At 43.3% G+C, this 21754-nt stretch overlaps 1 protein-coding gene across 3 annotated transcripts in view; it reads right to left on the bottom strand.

The window, feature by feature from the left end:
• Positions 1 to 21754, bottom strand: part of LOC111247248 (netrin-1-like) — a 95555-nt gene that overhangs the window by 24920 nt on the left and 48881 nt on the right. The window lies entirely within an intron of this gene.

The following is a 21754-nucleotide window of genomic DNA, read 5'->3' as shown; positions in this document are numbered from 1 at the left end:
TAGGCTCTGATTTTATCATTGTTAAGCAAATGGTACCGAAATACCGGAGATTTCGATTGCTCTCCTAAAACGAAATTGTGTACAGCACAACCTCATTCCACGATGCCTCATTGAGGAGGCGCGATCCGCATACCGCAGCAAAAACCGAAATAATGTAACATGGGCTTCCGGGTGATTACGCAAAGTGTTAGCCGGAAGTTAGCTTGTGATAATGGAACAGTGAAAAAGCCTGCTGAGTGTCTATGCAAGGATAAGCCCGATGTGTTGTGTTTCACCCAGAACTGGGCAAAGGCGAAGGAGGAAAAGGCTGAAGGGAATCGAAAACAGATTGGCTGACGCTACGTCCCTCTCAGTTCATCTGCTTCGGCGTTGAATAGCCCGCAAGCATCCCTGTTCCCTATTAAAGCATAACCAATCTATAGCTCTCATTAAGTCATCTATCATCACAGGCGGAAATGTACGAATGGACGAAGAAGCGAATGAGAGAGTCTGTGCTCTACACGAATTGGTACCACATGAGCCTTGGGACATGTTTTTTCTGCATGAACCAGGAGACGTGAGGAACCCATCCCCGTAGGACAAGGCCCTCGATCATGAACGTCATGAAACAGAGCATGTTCCTTTCTTTCCGAAGCTCACCGAAGGGTAAAGGACAGTATCACATCCTTCCTAGCTCTCTTACACACAGTCTCCGATTAAAGCTTCCCCCATTTCGTTACAAAAAAAAAATGTAATACATACAAGGTGATATCGCTACTCCTGCTCATGACGAGAGAGCGTTGGCGATCAGAAAAGGATGAATTGCGTAACCATTATAAATTTTAGGTAAAAGTTTTATCTCCCACCTTCCCGTGACTTATGGTACTCTGGCTGATTTCCTTCTGCCCTCCCGTGTTACATTCAATTTTCGCCATTTTGGCGTCCGCTCTCTAGCACCTTCACGAGGTCAGAAATTCATTGTGTTATTGTCAGGCAACGGATAGGCGAAGCTAGGGTAAAAAGCAATGGGGTAACCCACGGGAAGCAGGCGAACTTGGGGAAAATGCTGCAGGCGGAGCAGCGCGAAAGCAAGAAACGGAACCGTTCAGGGAAGGAAACGCTGTGGAAACTGTAGAAAGGTTACAGAGAGCGCAGACGGGGACAGAAGAGGAAAAGAGTGCCCAATAATTAGCAGGCGGAGAAAAACGAATAGCAAATGATAGTGAATGAGAAGAAAAGGAAGAGACAAAAATAAAAGTCGAGAACCGACGACACCTTGTTTCTTTCCCCCTACGCGGTTGGGACTGTAGCTGCTTTCAACTGCCGCTACCAATTCCACTTTTACCCTCGAAGTAATCAAGTCGGGCCAGACGGAGGACGAAGAGAGCGAAGCCCCACCGTTTTGCTCTGCACATATACCACTACTCCGCACTGGTTTACGATGCAGATGCGTAGCTCGTTTCGTGTAGACTGCCTGAAGGCCGAACCTTCGACACGCGTACCCACAGGCCAAACAGTGCCCGACGCAACCACTCGGACAACCATAGCCTGTTTCAGCCAAAGAGCTGGTGACTTCCGGCTGCTTTATGGCGGTGACAGCATGTGCAGAGTCCTCGGCAAGCGCTCTGCAGTCAGCTAGACGGAGAAAGACTATAGAATGGTTTACTATTCTATTACGTCGAACCACAGTAGGAAAATTCTATTTGCTAATCTCGTGTTGCCTTTGCTATGGCCAGCAGACGGCGAAGTCAGGACAAAATACTTTAGAGCCACGGTATGAGTATTTATTAATCGGCTATGGTAGGGGCTGCGTCTGAGTGGTCCACAAGCTAGCTGAAAAAGATGCAAAGAGCAATATCTACACAAGACTATTCAAGCCTCTCATCAAGCAACAGGCAAGAATGAGCTGCGGGCTAAGTGGGACATGACACAACGTTGAGAAAAGCTGCATGAGGTCACCATCTTTAATGGACCTGATATTTAATATCGACGACATTCGGAACGTGACCATGTAATGATGTGAGCGCAAGTTGTCGTATTATTTTCTTTCGTCTGTCGTCCAGCTGCGTGGATTCTACGTTCATTCATTGCCGGACGTAAATTTTTAGTAAAAAAAAGCCTCATATTAAAACACCACAGTAAGGGAGGCGCCTTTTAAAACTGTGAACGGATCTTCATTATAGTTCAAACAATATTATTGTTTGAAACTTTTTTTGTTATATTGAACAAATCAACTCTTACCCTTGAATCAATTTCGCTTCACATTTTCGCCATAGAAGCTACCGCAGTTTGCAGTCTGCATTGAAATAATCGTCAGCAACTTCTGCTGTAACCTATGCATAGAAGTGCAAGTTCCGTATACAGATCTTTAGTTTTTCCGTAGGACTGCGTCACTTGTCAGTACATTCAAGTTGCACTTTGTGCAACTCAATGCAACAATTAGTAAAACGAGTGTCTTCCGAAGTCCCTACTCAATAGCGGTCGAAAAGACATCAATCTGTACGCAGCGGTACGTGAACCCTTGACACCTGGACCTCTACCAGTATCATTTCTGGAAACGAAGTATCCGGCAATCGCGGTTGTCTTTAGTAATACCCCAAGCCTATTTAGAGTTCGTACCTAATTGAAACTAGCGTACGCACAGATTCGACTTTAGATCAACCGGCCCCACCGAATCTAGACCTTAGTATTTCTCCTAAAGTCGGCCTTGATGTTGGTCTTCTTTTTCTCGCTCCGGCTGCTTTGTTCGGCATGCTTCGGAATGATTAGCCAGAATGAGTGAGATTAACATACGAGCGTTGCACCTTTGTGAGCCTCCTTCATTTCGCTTTCGTCTTATTTCATCCAAGTTCGCCGGCAGCAGCAGTGGAAGCAAAGCATATATCTGCTGGCTCCGTTTGCACCATCGACCATGCTCGTCATGATGAAGCCGGTTTTTATCAACTACCATTCGGGAGCTGTCGCTGCTTCTGCTGCCCGACTGGTCAAGTCGACTTGACCCATTAAAGGGAACGCGATTGAACAAAGGAGAGCAGCTTCACGAGGAGTAAGTTCTCTTTATCGTAGCTTGGGCAAAAAAAGCGGGAGACTGAAATGAGCTGACTAACGCAAATGTTGGCCAAGAGTTCCACAGTTAGATACGCTTAGAGGTTATCAGGAGGTAACTAGCAGGGACCAGAATCGAATTCTCGGGTTCGGTGTGGGCGGTTTTTTGGTGTCGAGTCTTGCGGAATCTCCTTCGAAGTCTTAATCGACCTTATGATCAAGATGGCAAGAGTGGCAAACGGTTTAAGAAGCAAAATAAAAGCTAATCTTTACTCTTAGCAGTAACAGCCACAGATATGGGCCGACCGTATTATCCATCCTACTATAAGTAAAATAAGAGTAAATAATAACAATAAGCAAAAAACCTAAATGCCTCTGTAAGAATACAGTGATCACTCGTGGCCTTTATTCGACTATCTGTCACAGGCTGCATTTCATCAAACCACTGTTGGGATCAACATATCTATTTTATGGCATTATCATTAAAATTAACCGGATTTTTGTGAAAAATGGGTTTCTCCTATTCGGGATCGTGTGCTGATTATATTTGTTCCATCGAATGATGGGAAAACATAATGTACTTTAAACAATGTAGATGAATGAACGCTTTGATTTCCAATTTCCTAAAAAAAAATCAATTTCTTAGATCATTTATTCAGTGCCCTATGGTGTTAATGACTGTAAACTTAGAGAATCGGTGAGTGTGATTTTATTATGTCAACGCACAGCCCTTCAAATTGAGATTTATTCGTTACCCGGCTCGTAGGATGATTCAACTAGGCTTATTTAAAAATTAGTTATCAGTTGCAGAGTTTCCCTTTCTAACTAAAAAAACGTCGGTGATCGTCTCATGACCGAGGATGGCCATTGTTAAGCGATGGGTGGTTCCTTGGGCGCCGATAGCATCGGTATACGCTAGAAGTGCTGCTACTGTTGGCAAAACCTGCATTCATTTGAATTTCAAACGATGCAGACCATATTTTCGCGCATTTTTTTTCCTCATTTATTGTCCACTCAGCCTCCTTTGTTCTGACATTGGAGAGCTTTTTGAGTTGTTGGGCGTAGGACGGGCGTTGTACATTACGAGGACGACGGCAACGGTTAGGGTAAGTGAGACTGTATGCAAGGCTATGTGTGTCTTGCTTCATCGCAACGAAATGAAACCCAAGTGACAAATAGAACATTATTGACATTTTGGAGAAAAGACCTTGTTGCCGCGATTCCTCCGCGTTGCCGCTCGTCTATCAGCCCCTTGAGACTGTTTGAAACGAAGCTACCGTCTGTCTACCGAGACTGCCCATGCCCGGCTCACAAGTGTTCCAAGTAAACCTGTTTCGAAAGAAACGTTTTTAGTCAAGTCTATGGAATTAATGTCATCCGATAAATGAACGTGCGTTTACCCAAAAGTATAAATAAATTAGACTCGTGTTAACCGATTTTGCAACGGTTGATCACAGCGTCACGGATAATCTATTAAGGTGGTTAGGAGATTAAATTGACTGTACATGCAGTCAGAATTAAAGGAAATGAATGAGGATGCTTGTGGTCTTTATTGCTACAAATGTTACGGTTGCTGATTGTTGGTTTTGTAAAACAAGACACTGATGGAGCTAAATATCATTTAAATTTAACCCTAAAGAATTCTCAGAATTATTGATCTAGAATTTTCTATTGTAGGAAAATCGTGCTCAAGCTATATGGGATTTTTGTTACTTTACGTCGTTCCTATTCCTATACCCTAAGTACTAGGCTTGTAAAATGTGTTATCTAAAGCCTGTAGAATAAGCATTTCTTTTGCTTTCTGGAAGAGTACGACCATTAAGTAGTATACATATATTTGGTTAGATCTTGATATTTGATTAGATAGAAAAAAATTGAAAGTTGGCTAGCCAACCAGAATATCTTTTCAATTCTTCTAATATATATATATATATATATATATATATATATATATAATAAAACGACATACTCGGCTTCTTTGAGAATAAAGCCCTTCCTTGAAATGGAAAACGTTGCTTGTCGGACATTCGTCGCAGAAAGCCTAAACTGGAGAGAACCTTGGATTTACGAGCCACACAGACTTCTCAATTCAAGCACGACTGAGACCAGCTACGATTGTCCTTCTCAGCGGTCGCAGAAAATCCGATGGACCCGAGCTTCGTCTTTCGTTTTGAGGCAGAGAGAAGCAGGTAGTGGAGCTCATTCTACAACTAGTACTTTCATAATGATTGATCTATGCGCTTCTTAAAGAAACAAGAAAGCTCCGAGTCGTCTTAGGAAAATAGGAACGAGTCAAAAGTAAAAACCTTATTTAAAGGCTAGTCAGATGACAGAGACCGAAATGACGAAGTCGCGTCGACGAACAACGCGTGCAGATGAAATATCTCATCAGAAGGGTTCCACCGCAAGACAAAGAAGTTTAGATATGAAAACGGATCGGAGTGGTAAGCGAACCAAAGGAGTGACCTCAAAAATTCAACGAGTCACCACATTTGGCTCTAAGCTGTACCAGCGGTGGAGTTTATCGAGCGCTGGCGTTCATCCACTGGGCAGTTCAGTTATTCCACACTGAGAAAATGAATGAGATGACCCACCTAGGTTTGACTGAATCTGGCCGGAATCCTGCTTCTATTCAACTTTTCCTGTCCTGAGGTGCGTTCGCCACTGAAAAAACGCGTTGAGCCTCGGGTTTAAGCAACGGCGCGGGTTGACAATAGAATACAACACTGCGCTGAATACTACACCTGCTTTTTCTCAGTTGTGCGTGAACAATTTCAAGCAGTCCGAAGGTTTTTCTGTACGCGTACATTGTTGACAGCGCACATAGCTAATTAATTTCTACTAGTATTATTTTACCCATTTCTCATCCAGTGTTGTAAGGCTTGCTAAGAGTACTCTTCGGACCATAGTCAATAAGCAGAATACTGCCTGCAGTCGGTTTCAGACCAAGTACATTCAAAGGCAGGTGTTCGTTCACAGCAGATAATTTTTCATATTTGAGTAAAGATCGTATCGTATACTTGCTATACTGTAATCTCTGTAACCTAACTAAACGTTCGTTCCTGATCGTACTGTATCATCAAGAGCAAAACGACAAGGCAGGCATGCGACGTTTGGCAACCCCACTAATTACAGAGTAGAAAATCTTCAGAACCTATTAGCAATTTTGGTGGAATTTCAACCTTTTCTCATTATGTGAAATACGCATTTTGTAAGGTGCTGCTTTACTCTGAGCGCCATATCTAATATTGCGCATAGTGTTTGCCTATGCTGAAAAGCGTCGTCGCTTACGGCTGGCCTCAGCGGCCAGATTGACATTACCGAGCAACTAATATATGCTTGGCTGTTTTTTAGTAGACACTTCCACTACCTCACTTCGTAGGCGTCGGTGGTAACGGCACAGCCGGCTACGGCAGTGATCGACCGCAAGAAAGTCGCCTGGACAAGATGGAAAATAATATAAGCTTCTGGTGGGCTGATAGGGGTAAGGACTGTCGGATACAGCAGGTTACTCCAAGTGTTTGGTCATCGATCAGCTGCATCGTGCCATCGGTAGAGATGAGATATACTACTCATTCCCCCATCACTCAAACGGCTACGGTCGCCAACAGTCTGTTGTGGGGAGGCGGCTGATACACGAAGAAGAGCGACATGTTAGGCTGCAAACGATAGAAGATCTGGGCAACAGTCGGGCAGTCGAGAAGAACGCGTGGATCGCACAATACGACCACCGTGCGCATACTAAGAAGGAGAAGTTGGGTGAAGAGAAACGAGTGACCAAGTCTGAACGAAGGAAGTCGACCTTACACATAGGAAGAGAAGGAGGCCGGTTGGCCTCAGATCTTTGGGGAATGGAAAACGGGGCAAGTCAGGTGAGTTCTGCGTGGTGCTAAGCTGGGGCTGTTATCGCTTCATGGCTGCGAGAAGGAGCAGATAGGGACAAATGTCATATCAATTTTGCAAGACCCAGACGGGGTAATTTCCGCGATGGATTATCCCAAGTGTCCCCTTTGACTCGTCTCGCATTCCTTGCTTGATGGAACACCCGAATGCGAACGTCTCCTGCCGGTAATAACAACAAATAACAGACACATGTCTGCGTTCTGAGTAAGTTGTATTTGCTTAGAATTAAATTCCCACGGTAAATAACATTTGAGTATTCACATACTAATCTGTGTGTTGTCCTAGTTCATAAATATATATTTTAACTAATCAACGATAAGTTCTCAAAGGGGAAATCATTCAAGTTGAATCAAACGCAAGGAAAACTGCAAAATTTGAGAGCATTGGGTTGCATCGTGTAATCTAATTGGTGTCAGTTAAGAGCGTGCATGACCTATCATAATCAGGTACATAGTTCAATTTGCCATTTATTAGTCTACCGGCTGTTACAAAATAGAACTATAAAGATGATTTAACGATGGCGATTACTAACTGCGGTAGGGCTTCTGTAAGCAAGAAACTTTAGAGAAAGCGTTGAAATTTAGAAACTAAACGCTGTCAATCTTCAAATGGCCGTAGACCACGTATCAGCGACCTACGTACCATAAAGATCGATCAGTTTTGATTTGTAATGCACGACACATGCCATTGAGGAGGTTGCACATATCAGGTCCACGTCATAGAACGAATACCCAACAGTTCGTTTGATTTGTCGTACCGTCGTGCCAACCGGCCAATCAACTAAGACACATTTTCTACTTTTCGTGGGGTTTCTTTTCGTGCGTCGAGCTTATGGCTCCTCTTCTTCGACAAAAGAATAACGGGAAAAAAACTTCATTGATCATTTATTTTTACCGAACACGTAGCCAGTCCTCGCTGGAATTGCTTATTACCATTTTTCGTTGGGCTGCCACCGCTCACAATTTGCTCGTTGTATTCCGTGCTCGTGCAGAAGCAAGGCTGGCTACTTAGCTATCGAAGCTGTCCAAGTTTCGACTAGCCGTATAGAGGAGCCTGCTAAGTATCGAAATATAGGAAGAGATATTGATGAGAGTGAAACGTTGGACGGCGTTGGTTGCTCACCGACTACCAAGAAAGCAAGTGAGCAAGTTGCTTGAAAATGCGCTGAAATTGATGCGTCTTCGCCCGAAGTAGTCAAGCGGGCCTTCCCTTACTGTGCCAACCCTGCTTCTTGCTTTTTGGGGTCTACCGATTCGACAACCTCACAGCATCGTTATCCAACGACATATACGGAAGGCAGCTTACTAGTAGACCCCACTTATTCCCCCGTTTACCCCTGGGAGAACACCCACATGGGGGGATCGAGGAGCGCGGGCAAGGCGAGACCTACCGCAGACGAGCCATAATATTTTGCCAAGAGCCTCAATACATCACTTGATAGTTGGTGAAGCAGAAGGCCGAAGCTGCAACTACCTTAGCGACGCTTGAGCCAGCTGAGACTTGAGCATCACTTCAGGCCTTGGACGCGTGCCCAGCTTGTGCCGCGAGCACGAAACCCTCTGTGCCAAGGGACCGAACGAAACTGAAATGGTAAGAACAGTTGCTCAAAGTGGTGCCTCACAGTCGCTCAGGGAAATGCGCCTCACCTGCTCAACGCCCAGGAGATCATCGCTCAGTAACTCTCTTGCCTATTTTTCCTGTTTCTGTGTCATGAGACACCTTTACTACCTGAGCGAAACCAATATCACTCACAGCTGCACGGTGGTAGTCTTTTTGTTTCGCCACTATAGAATCTGCACGCCGTTATGCTTACAGTTTATTATCTAGTTGCTGTATCTATTGGGTGATAATGCCGACCGAAGCAAATACCAAGAAGGAAAGTATTACAGGGCATGAGGTCTGACGTGTTCTGTAGACGAATCGAAACCCCGGTGCACGTGGCCCTTAGTATAGCAAAGGTCAGTTAGGCTACTAACATCAATTTGTGCCTGCAACGTATTCTGAGAACGGAATATTGTCATTATATATACTTTAACTGTAACTGCTCTTAAATTCACGAGTACTTTTCAAAACACGACTTCATGAAGCTAAGAAATCTTTTGGCGATCAAGAGGCCAAGTAGTGAGTTCGTTTGTTCGCCTAACATGTCAGACTTCTATGTCTGTACGTGGACTACAGAAACGCACTGTCACTAAACGTGTCTCGTATTTTTTTCCTCCATATAGTAATAACTAATCAATACACCCCCTTTAGATGCAATCTTTTAGCCCTCCTATAATGCTCCCCACCCGCACAGTCGTTCCGAAAATCCATTCAGCTTTACATAACGAGTAAATGGTTAAATGAAGAAAGATGGATCTCCGTTCGTACAAACTGTTTCGACGCCTCGTTCGATTCCCGCATTGCAGCTTTTTTCGCTTCTTGCTACTGCTATCCTGGAAACGCCCACGTTTAGTATTACCAATTCAATATTCGACAGGCATATCCTCACGCCAATTCCCTCGTATTCCAAATGATAGCGAAAGCTGCAGAGCCTCACCACCATCGAGTGTCTTGCGAAACCTTGCACTCTTACCGCCATTACACGTGATACGAAGTAATGCCAGTTCATATTTATCAGCTTCCACTATTGGCTCCCGTATAACGGCGCAGAGAAAGCACGAGGCAGTAGAAATAGTGTTTTTCCTCGCTCAGTGGGCTTTTACTCGATACTTTGGCATGTGCGGTAATGCGGCTTCGGCGCAGGCACAGCTGCATCGTTGCACGAATGACAAGAAGCAAGACCGTTGTACCTGCCGTAAAACCAGACAGGGCGAAAGATGTCGTGTTGTCGGAAACGAGCAAACAGGAGGAGAAAAGAGACTGCCGAAAGAACCAGGTAGTCGAGCAACGGGAAACGGCTTGGGAGCGACGAGGTTGGGGCCAAACGGCTAACCAGTTCGACAACCGGACAGGCAAACGAAGCAGGAATTTGTTCTGCAACGTGGGTAACCAGGCAAGTTGGCAGAAGTACTCTGTGAATGGTCTAAGCCGCATAAGGATTAGGGACAGAGCGGTCAACGGAACTCCAGCCGAGTCCATTCCATCGATAACGGTCAGTAGACTGTGGACTGCTGGACTACCATTAACGGCCACATCGATAGAAGCACCTTAGCCAACTGACAGCTGAACTGGATTCACGACGACCGGAGCGTTGCCGGAAGCAGTAGAGAGTGTTACATATATAGGATAGTGGGATGCCTAACTTTAGATAGCAAAACGAAGGAAGTGTAGCAACACAGTTCTATAAAAATAATCTCATAAACTGTAATCCATCCGGCGTATCTGATGGTAGACCATAGACAAATTAAATATTTTGCTATTATTTAAGCCCGTACCTTGCACGGCTACAGCAGTGCCAAGAGACCTTGTCTCACAAACGTTCAACTGCAACGTGAAATTTTGGCTTGCGGTGATGTGCCTATTTTCGTAATATTCGATTGTATGTAGTAGATCATAGACACACCCCCTAGTGCCAGCCATTTGACGGAATAATTAAAGTCAGTGTCGGGCCTATCAATTGGCACATTTACTAAACGGTTCTAATGATAGATAGTTTATCCTGGATCGACTATCAAAATAAAAATAGAAAAAATCTGTGTAACTCGAAATTCTAAACGATATAAACCATCCTGGAACGATCTTCTTCTAGGTTACACTGATAGTAAGAATTTGCTTCAGTATGTGACAGACTTTTTTCTTTCCATAAACGTCTAAATTCTAACGATTCTCTTTTCTTTCACTATTACTCTAAGTGCTTCCCACTCTCGTACGTTATTTTCTCAAAATCACTCAATTGTTTTTTCAAGCTGTCGTGTTGTATGCAAGTTACCCTTCAATTAAACTTTATTATTCTTTTAACACAGTCTCATGCTTTCGTTTCGGAAAGGAATACTGCCATAACATCAAGTACGCTGCTATGCGTCCGTGAATGTGGTTCATCTTTGTTTGTGGAGTTTTCCATGTGGGTTATATGTGCAGTGTTACGTCCGCTGTCCTCTTTATCCTTCGTCGGTCATTCTTCGTGCAGTGTTATTTTACCCCGATAGGACTGATTATCAGCTAGAAGCAATGGCTGCGCTCAAGCCCTCGGGCTAGTATAGGTCATCAGAAAGATATCAGGACATCATTTAGACAGCGCCCGGCGGGTATGTCAGGCTCACCCCAGTTTTAAACTCCTCAAACTTCTTCGTAGCAGCAGTGGTGGCCCAAACATAATATTATCCGCCGTGTTTAAATAATTCCAAAACTTGAGTTCGAAACTCATACATTCGTACATTGCGCATATCACGCTTATCCTAAACCGGATTCATAATCCCAAGGACTATACCAGTGGCAAAACAGTCGGCCCAGTTTAACACATAGCAGTTATGCAGGTACATATCTTATACGCAACACAAATAGTTCGAAGAGGCATTAGCAAATATACAAACGAAGAAGCAGCCTCATTTCGAACTAAGAATAAATGTTTTTTGCGTCATTCTAAAGTCTGTCAACGTGAAACACGTTTATTTACTTTATTTGTAGCAAATCTGTCTTTAAATACCCCTTAAAAAAGACAGAGGATTCTTGCTACTGCTGAACCTCGCCTGCCATTAAGTGTGAGAAAGCTACCGCTTTTTTTTTATTATCCGACTGTTGACTGTAAGGCTAACTCTGTTTCTCATTTAAAATAGACGAATCCGAATCCATCAAGGATCGACTAATGGCGCTCTGTTCCGAGCTCCCAAGCCATGTCTTTTGGATGGGTCGGCCAATGTCAATTTGGCGAAATTAGTTTCCCTTTTTGGGTGCGCGCCCACTTCGGCCAATGGCTACCGAAGCCTCTTCCTCCAATAACTAACCAATACTCTAACCAATACTAACCGCTGAAGGACTTTTGGCTACCTTTGGGTTGACGTCCAGAGTTGGTCGCTGGCTTGCATGCAAATCACTAAGCACGTTTTCGCTGTTGTTTTAACGAACTTGTATTTATTTGCCTTTCCGTCGCCGAAATAGGAATCAATATCTGCTTCAACAGGAGGCGTGCCGCTAAGTGGCTCTCCTTTCAGATATCCTTTACCAATATGAATCGTTTATATTAGGAGTCCTCCTGCTTATTCCAGTTCTGCATTTCAAGATTTTCTCTGTCGATTTACTGCTGAGCAGGACTTCTGTGAGGACATTGTCGCTGCCATTGCTTCGAAGTGTTTGTTCATCAGACGACGGGTAGTGCTGAACGCAATTTGCGGGCCCATAGTGTGAATAGAATTTTAAAGATTTTATTGTTAATAGGCAATACCTTGTTCTAAATGCTTATTGGCTTGCTTAACTTGAGCATCCTGTTGGACCTGACCTAGGTTCTTCTTTCTCTAAGCCTAAATTAACCTTTTTGGATTAAATTACCATTAATACGTCTATCTAATTTCATTAGCTGGTGTTGACGGCTGTCGTTCGACTGTTCGAAACGATTATGTGTATTAGAGTCGTTGTTCAATAATCATTGAATCCTGATTTGCCAAAACGTAGCTCTTGAAGTTGTGGTATTACAAGGTAAGTAATTCTGATAATTCCAGTATGTTTAGTTATTACATTAGGGATGAACTTTATGTTAGTGGTCATATTTCGAACGTACGCTAAGCGCTATATACTTCTGGGCTGTACGACTCTTTATAGTACTCTAATGTCTCGTAAGTTCTTGACGTTAAAACATCGATAGTAATACAGGTACCGTCGCAAATCGTATGAAGATTGAAAGGTACTCAAGCTACGCCTCATTCATGCTGGTCTCGTATTCACGGTAGCTGGCACTCGTGAATATAGGTTAGCCAGGCTCTTGGAAAAGAGAAGGTAAGACGCATGGACTGGGCAACGAAGTAGTGCTTGTTCGAGGCTTCGGGCTCCCATAGCAACTCACTTCGCTAGACATCGTATGAGCGAGTTTGGCGCAACATTTACGGACGCCACCACAACTGAAACGGGGTCATTGGTGGATGTCTACCCGTAAACCTAAGTCGATTAGGCGCCAGAATATATAGTGACACGGCAGTGGAAAGCAGATGATGTAAAGAAGGTGAACAGCCTGGTTGGCTAAGATCTAAAAAAGCTGCTTCTCTTCCATCGTTTACCGTGTGCTCAAAATCTACACTTCGAAGAAGTTTTCGCCGTAACCATTTTTCATATTTGTACCCCTTCGCATCGAGTTTTCATTTCCAAGGCGTACTTTTATAGTAACTACAGAACAGACCTGGACAGACGTTCAGCGAAAGATCCGTCGGGTCGCTAGACAAACCGATCAGCATACACGCACATTCAGTGCTTAAAAGCCCGGCAGACGTTATAAGTAACGCTCCTCGAATATTCGTGCTGTTTTTCTCTCCTTCAGCTGCAAACGGCTACGAAAATCGTTCGTTCTCATTGTTTTCCTCTTCTTCCCAAAATGTTCGGTCTCTTATCCAGGCGTCGTCCCTAGATGTTGTCATATAGAGACGTGAAATATCACAGTTGTATTTCAATACACTATATCTGGGTACGTGTATCGAAAGAGTTGCAAAGCAGTGATTTAGTGTGCTGTTTCAGAAGAAGACCACACTGAGGGCGGACGTAGTTTGCCGGCCTAAGGGCACACTGCAAAAGGAGCAGGCGTGAACCATAGTAAAATCGAAGTAAGCCAGTAAGTGCTAATACGAACAAAGCCGGTACAAGGTAATAGGAGCTATGCTGGCCTTGCCACAAAACGGTGGCTCCAGCCCGCATTGTCCATATCACTCCTATTCAGCACGAACAACGGGTTGTCCATCAGGACAGCACTCTCTACGAAAGGGTAGAGGCGGATGGGAAAAAACGCAGTAGAACAGCTGCACATCAGCACAACGCTGCTGATGTCATAGTAAGCATTGCCCTGTAGCTCCTGGCCGCCGTGGAGTAGTGAGGAGAGATTCGCGTCTCTAGGGAAAAAGGAAAAATGGGAGAAGCAGAAAGGCCAGCCAAATAGGAAGAAACACAGATGTGTAACGAGGTGACAAAGTTGTGCTAAGCAGAACTAAGCGCTACCTGACTTGCTCCCTACATGCAACGTAGCCGAACACAGTTCCAAATACCTCACTTTAACCTCAAAGGACGAAAAGGTAGACTTCTTCTACATTGCGCGCATAGTCGACCCCTCGGGTATTGGCATCAGAGTGGATGGACGATAGAAGGCTGGTAAGCCATGGTGCGTTCGTGTATATATGTATAGTTAGGTTAGCCGTAAGGGGAGAACGAGCGAGGGAAAACACTTATAAACGCAGACCTAAATTCAGCAAGTTTAGAGGTAACCTGCGAGATCGCGTTATTATAGTATAAATGCAGTATATGTGGGTATGCAAATAGTGCGTGTCAACTGTAAACGTTTTCAACGTGGAACGTTGCCCTCATAATAAGGTTTAAGGTATCTGGTCAAATTACTTCAGTGATAGTTCGTGCACTGTACGGATGGTCGACGCTAGTTTCGGTGCCCACTCGTTGGGAGATATCTACATGTCCACGCACCCTAATCGTATATAGATACTCCTGGGGGACGCTGTTGCTTATAGCTATGCTACCCATATTTGGTGCCAGTATTTGGTCAAAATAAAAATATCTATCGAATATTAAGTCAGATTCTAAATATCGTATGCTTCGCTACCGTTACATTTGACGAAAGAATAAACACAACGAAACTCTCTATGCCCTTAGTAAATCCAATAGACTGCAACTATATAATACTTCGCGTATTAGTATGTAAGGTACTAAATAAAAATAAGGAATCAGGAAATCAAAAAATAAGGAACATAATGAATTATTATTAGAGTTTATAGCTTCTTGTATGATTGCCATGCCGTTTCATAAATCTGTCGGAGTAAACTCAGAAGAATCCAGCAAGATCAAAAGAATTGTGCACCTTTCCAAAAAAATTTGCATAAATGAAACTAATCCAAGTTTGTGGATCTAGCTTAACATCACTGTTCAGCTATTGATGAAGTAAAATAGCTTGATATACATTACGTACGTGATATAAAACGAAAGCTAGAACAATCGGCTCCTTATTCAGCTGCGTATTCCTTATGCTACAGGTGGTTGCGTTTGTTCCCTGAACTAGTCCCTTCAACGATAGCTTCAGAACAAAAAGATTCTGAAGCAGCAACGCAGAATAGCGAGGTAGAAAGGCAACAACCTATTACCATCCTACTGCCTGTTTCTGTGCTCAGCCTTTGGTCGCGGGGTGGCTTGATAGGCCATAGTTTCCTGCCGATCACGGTAGACCCTGGCAGAGTAGCATCGAATAGCTGTTATTTGACTCAAAAAAGCCACTAGGAACGGCCGCCATCGTCGCAACCTCCATCGCAACGATAGAGCTGGTGGTCGCTGAGCCGTGGACCCATTGAAGACTTGACCCTCCGTTGTTGCTTCAGTAGCACTGATCGAGAGCGGCAACTGATGTACTGAAGTACCAGAGAAGAGGAACAGACGCAGCTGAACGCAAAGAAACTGGATATCCAGACGGGCAGACGAACGCTGCCCGCCCGACTGCTCAACGGTCCAGAGCCCCACCAAAGCCTCGAAGCAGCTGGGCCAGTAGCAGTGCATGAAGAAAAAGAAAAAAAGAGGAAACAATGAAGGAAGGCGCATGCGAGCGTGATGTGTAATAGTGTGGCGCTGTTTGCTGACGCTGCACAGCCCAGCGTTTTGACTCCTTCACCAACCGTCGGCTCGTTTCACTGTCCAGCACCATTGGTACGGACGGAAGCAGCGGTAGCGTACTGCCCAAGAGAATAAAAGAAAACAAAGGAGAGATGCAGTGAAACATATAGTCCGATCAGCGGGGCGTGTTCAGTGCGTCTTCGTCACACAATTACTATCACGCTAGCATCGCCACAGTATAAGTCATATAATACATACGGGCATAGTACACGATAGTCGGAGCCGAAAATGTTTGGCTGACGTTGAAAAAAGTGGCCCAAAACGGTCCAAATATTTTGCCCATCACCCTCACTACCTGACATCCTCTTACCTCGACTAACCGCCTCGCACTCCCTCACCTCGTGTTGATCCATTTTCCCCAGCCTTTTCCCTATTTAAATTTAATATATTTTCCAGCGGCGGCCGCGACACTGACGAAAACGCTACTGCGACTGTAATATGGTACTCCCCGTAGCGTTTAGTACCGGTAAGATTGAAAATTACAGGCTTTAGACTTAAAAAATTAAACTAAAAAATACACCGGATGATAATATTCATTTTTTAATTTAAAAACTAGAGTTTCTGCTATAATTAACTAGGGGAACATTCTGGATAAACAAAATGCTTATCATTTTGCCCCATGACCGCTGTTTCTATTTACAACTTATGGCAGCAGGTGATTTAGAACAGTAGGTTCCCAGTGCGTACGTCTATGAAATCTCCAGGGATTTCGCATCAGAAAGAAGCGTTTTTGCTTATATTGTACTTGCTACTGTCGTTATCGGTACGAAAAGCCTTTTACTGTGCCTCTGCGATCCACCTAAAACGATCCTATACAAGTCGATTTGCTTTTTAGTAGGCACATATAAGCTCGTTGGTGGTTTTTGGCCTAGATACAGAACTGTTGGTAATGTCAATGGTGACGCTGTTTTTTGCAACGCTCTTTCAAAATTTTATTGTCGATAAATTTTTTAGAAATCGACCGATGAATCTATTACATTAAACAATTCGAATTTAGTGAAGGAAACAAAAGCGCTGCGGGTCAAAGGAGTCTTCTGCGATATGTTAAATTTATCGGTATCTCAACTCTAGCACATACTTGTATTGCAAAGCGTCACGGAAGTATTCGCTGAAAAAAAGGTATAAGCATTTTGCCGAAATATGCTAGCCTTATTCTGTGTTATTTACCGTATTTTTTACTTTTTACCCTATGTTATTTAAACAGACAATATCAAGACACTGCCAAGGTATAGAAATGCGCAAAGTTAGACAGTTCATGAAGTCGGAAACACATATAGAAACATTATACGAACGCTATTTTTTAAAGTAGTTACATGTTTGTGAGGCATATGAAGCACTGAAGCATGAATGGTTGTACAGCACATATAGTATACCGTAAAATCTAAAATACTAATTACTTTAGGTATATTAACACTTTCCGTCTCTCGACCTGGTGATCATGAGATTCATGATCCTATATTGCTAAAATAATACTTTCGTACGAATGTTTTAAGCAATGGTTGAGATATTCCTGATATTCCAGGTTCAGGTTCAGGTTCTTCTTCTTCTACAATAACGAATATGCAAATTTGTTTGTAACGCAAATACGATTTTCTGCCTCACGAGTAGTGCTTTTCCAAGATTTCAGCTGCACGGTAATTATATGCAAACTAGACGTTTGAATACTAACTATACGTTTTCAATCCGAGCACGTGTATTCGATGTCACCCCAAGACCGACTAGATTAAGCCACGCGCATTAGTCGTCGGCCTATAGCCGGCACGTGTTGACTCATTCCAAGATGTTGAGGAACAAACCAACCCGATAAACTCGATCGACGTTGACCGAAGGCCTACTCGAATCTCGAAGAGAAGACCAATCTAGTATCATGCTGTAAAGCCGACTGGTACTAGCATAACGATACACTGCCAGAGTAGATATTATTATTATTATCATGTTCAACATGACATGTTTCGTAGTAATATCATTATTTTACCATACATGTACAAAGCGACATAAAATTAGAGACGAATAAGTACTCCAAAATGTCTGCATCGTATTTCCGATATTTCCGGAGCCAATTCCGACAACGAACTTTTCTCCTACGCCTATTAGAAAGACCAATAAGCTATCCCATATTGTACGTGCTCACAGTCCGCCGAAAACGTATTTCCCCTTTAAAACACTGCTCGGGCTGGCTACACGGGAGAGGTAGAAGCGATGGCGGTTAAAGGTTTCAAATATGCAGATCTTAAGAGTTTGACTCTCCGCGTAACCGTCTACCAGTTCCAGCTTCCTAGATGCCAACCTAAAATAGAAAAAGGGCAACCGACATGTTGCCTCGACGAATCCTTGTACATATGGCGGAGGTCGGGCTCACCTTGTGGATGTTACACTTACGAACTTGTGTTGGACGCTCACGGCTATAATATGCAGCCGCAGTCCTCGCTTCTCACGGGAATTTAGGCCAGATGCAGTCGTCCCGAGTAGTTTTTTGCGACAAGCGTCTCCGTTACGTTATGTACCATAGTTTAGGCGTGTATTTACGGTAGCGCTGTGATTCTGAAGATGATACCGCATTGTGGCCCCCGTTACAAAGGCATCTCGACTAGAAACAGGCATTAAGTTTATACCACAGTAGCAAGCCAAGGCACCCTACCATTTTCCTGCGCAAGAAATGCATTTAGCGTGAAAAACGAAGATTGAGCAGAATTCAGCCGTCCATTGGAGTTTGTTATACATTTCTGGACCTCTTACAGAGGTGAACGCTAGCTAAAGAACTATAGAGCGATACCATGACAGTTGGATTTTACCGTTGTCGATAATGCACGTTCTATTATTATCTGTTTACGACACACGTTCGAGACAGGCATTAGTTGTTATTATAAAGGTTAGGGTTTTTGTCCTACTGTGATCTGTTCTGTGTGCAATATATGTTAGTTCTCCATTAAAATGGCACAAACGCGTTGCCGCAAAGACATGTCCCGAAGTTCTAAAACAGATAGTTGGTCTAAGCATCCTATACACATACCTATGTATATAAGACTGCCTATTATTTGTGCCAATAAATTTGACATCCTCAGAGACGCGCATATGATGGCACTGAACTACATCTTGGATTCTCACATTCAGTAGAATGCCAACGAATACGAATATAGGCATGCGAGGAATTACGTGCTTTTATATTTCTATATCCACGAACAATCATGCTTTCGATATGCTTGCTTGAATAATCTGTGAAAGCAGTTGCTCACTTCAAAATATTGAACTCAATGTGGATGGTTGTGTCGGGTACGGCGTTTTCCTAACACTAGTAACCTGAAAAGACCTGTAGTGCTAGCTCGGGGTAGCTGACTCAGGCACGTACAGACGCTTTTCCGACGAATATAAACTTACTAGAAAATGTCCTGTAGGATCAATTGCCGCTGGTCCCCGCCGACATCATTTCTGTTCTTCCTCTGCGTCTCCCTCTTTTCCTTCCACTGCCACAATAGCACGACCTTCTACAGCCCCGTACAGACACAGGACTTTTTGCCAATTAGGCTGTACTGAGCAAGATTTCGCAGAACCCTTCACCTCATACGTCGTGTTCTTTGCCTAGTCTATGGGACAAAATATGTGAATGTGGACACCGAAGCGTAAGTGACCCACGGACAAAGACAGTTCTTACCATGTCATAAACGTAAACTTCTCGCCGCTGTCTTCGATCGAGTCGTGGAACAGCCAGCACAGAGCTATCGATAGGACAAGGGTTAAAGGGGTTTTGCAACAGGCTCCTTATGTATTGTCCCACTGGTTCTGCAATTTGTCTTAGTTAGCCGTTGTCCTCTGACAGAAAGACCAGGCTCGTCCAGATGTTTTCCGTATGAATAGCACTCACTGACTTTTTCACTATTGCGATGCCCTTACGTGTTCCTATGTGCCAGTCTACCATTTATGTCTGCAATTAATACAGTCAGAACTTCTGAGAGAGATCTGGGCTTCATGGCACATACTCTACTATGGTTTCGAATAGCAGTCTCTGCTTGCGCTGCCCCTTATTCAATACACTTTCCACCAATTACAGTCGAATAAATAAAAACTGTTACTTATTATTAAACTAAACGTAAACGTATATAGAGTCATATATATGCTCGTAACGGCTAAGCATGATGTAAGCGCACCCCGGGAAATGCTTGCACTTAGAAAATCTTGATCCATTGTTTGTACCACAACGAAGAAGTGGAACAAAGAGGTGTGTCAGCATTAACATATTCGAGTCATATGCTTTTTGCCGTTAGTGCTGACTCCTTCTTAAACCTATTGTAAAAGAATTTAGCCAATGGCGCGAGAATTCCGTAGCTTCAGTCCTGCTTTGATTCTGTCTTTCTCTCAGGACATCTCCTTTTTGCTGTTTTTTCACACTGTAGGAAGCAGTCCTTCTACTTCTAATTTTGTTAACGTTATTTAGTTTAACTTGCGTTATTTATAGTGCATTCTTCTCTTATTTGCATTTACTAGTGAAACTGTGGCCATATTATATATGCTCACGTTTACAATTTCCAAGTAGGACTCACAGGGACAACAGAGCGATTAGATAAATGCAAAAATGAACCTTCGTCCAATTTTTTTTCGGACTGGCCGTTCAGTTCATAATCCAGTTGGTTTCACGTGCATACATCACATTAGCTCGATAATCCAGTGACCCCCAAGCTCAACAAACTTGTAATACATTTATATGATAAATCATTTATGACGCCAATTAGGAATTGAATTCTCTATTGCTTCTATTTTCGTGCCTATTTTTGCATTCAACACTACTTGTTTGATAAGAAAGTTTGTACTTCCATACAGTCACCCTAGCTTGTTATTACTGCTTACGTAATATAGCCGCAGACAATGGAGGTATTTTGCAACGCAGAATTTATGCTACGTTTGGCATTTTCAACTAACTTTAATCTGTACTTGTGGCAGATGCAGGCACGTTATCACATTCCCACCATCTGGCTATTTTAGCGAAAGGCAACGCTACTGAGGATCTTCTATAATCAATTTTTATATAAGTGTTATGCGTTCGCCAAAATTGACCTTACTCTTATACAAGGATCAGCTACAGATAGAGTCTATTAGGCCAAGATCAGCGATTGTCTAGTAAACTATGAAAAATATATTTTGAAAATTGAATTTTGTAAACTGAACGAATCCTTTGAGGAGGAGAACAGAGGCAGACTTAGAGACAATGTACGGCTACGGAACTGCATAGCATCGTTTATGTGCACGAACATAAAACATACAAATTCCTGGAAAGAACACAGAGAATAAGGATATAATAGGCGGCACATGACTTTTATAGGATCAATGACACGCCCCACATCCAGGTACATATCCTACATGACGAACTCTGTATTGGATCCGAACGCACGTACCGGATGAGGCACGTCCGATCCCTCTACAGGAGTCGCTGCAGTCGCATACAGTCAGTCGTCCAACAGCGGTAAAATCACGAAAGGATTATTATATTCGTGCCACGATACGTATTCGCAAACTCAAGGACGTCGCTGTTACATCGCATATCGGCGTTAATTTTGCCTTATGTTCCTCATTTTGTTATAGGTGCTTTGTAAACTACTGAAGGAAAGTTTAAGCTGCTACACCGCAAATGTGCTAGTCAACTATGGTTTTGGAGAAGATGCGTTACGGCGCAACGGCCGGTCACAGTTGGGGCCACCCATTGTGACCACAGTGTAATATGTGCGTAGGAGCTTTTTTATATTCAGCGCCGTTCGCATATTGCTAGTCTACGTTTGTGGGAAACAGACAGATCTAACAGCAGAACTCTGCTTACCTAAAAACTGACCTTATCTATTAGCTTTGGAAAAACCGCTCGATAATTGGAATAATGGCCACTTGCATTACCATCGGCAAAGTGCTTATTACGGACTCGTAGATGTACCCTCAACTGTTTCGAGGAACAAAAACAAACTATTATAGACGAGGCCTGCGTCTGTCTAAGATACACAATTTCCATAAATCGCTTTTGTTGGTTGAATGTGAAAAATAGCTCGTGAGTTTAGTAATAGAATAGTTCCTGTGTTCGTCGTAAAGCCTAATGTCAACATGAATGTATGTA

Source organism: Varroa destructor, unplaced genomic scaffold (assembly GCF_002443255.2).
Source record: "Varroa destructor unplaced genomic scaffold, Vdes_3.0 BEIS01000003.1, whole genome shotgun sequence".
In the NCBI taxonomy this organism is placed as follows: domain Eukaryota; kingdom Metazoa; phylum Arthropoda; class Arachnida; order Mesostigmata; family Varroidae; genus Varroa; species Varroa destructor.
The sequence above is the reverse complement of the archived record's forward strand: the minus strand, read 5'-3'. Positions and strand labels throughout refer to the sequence as shown.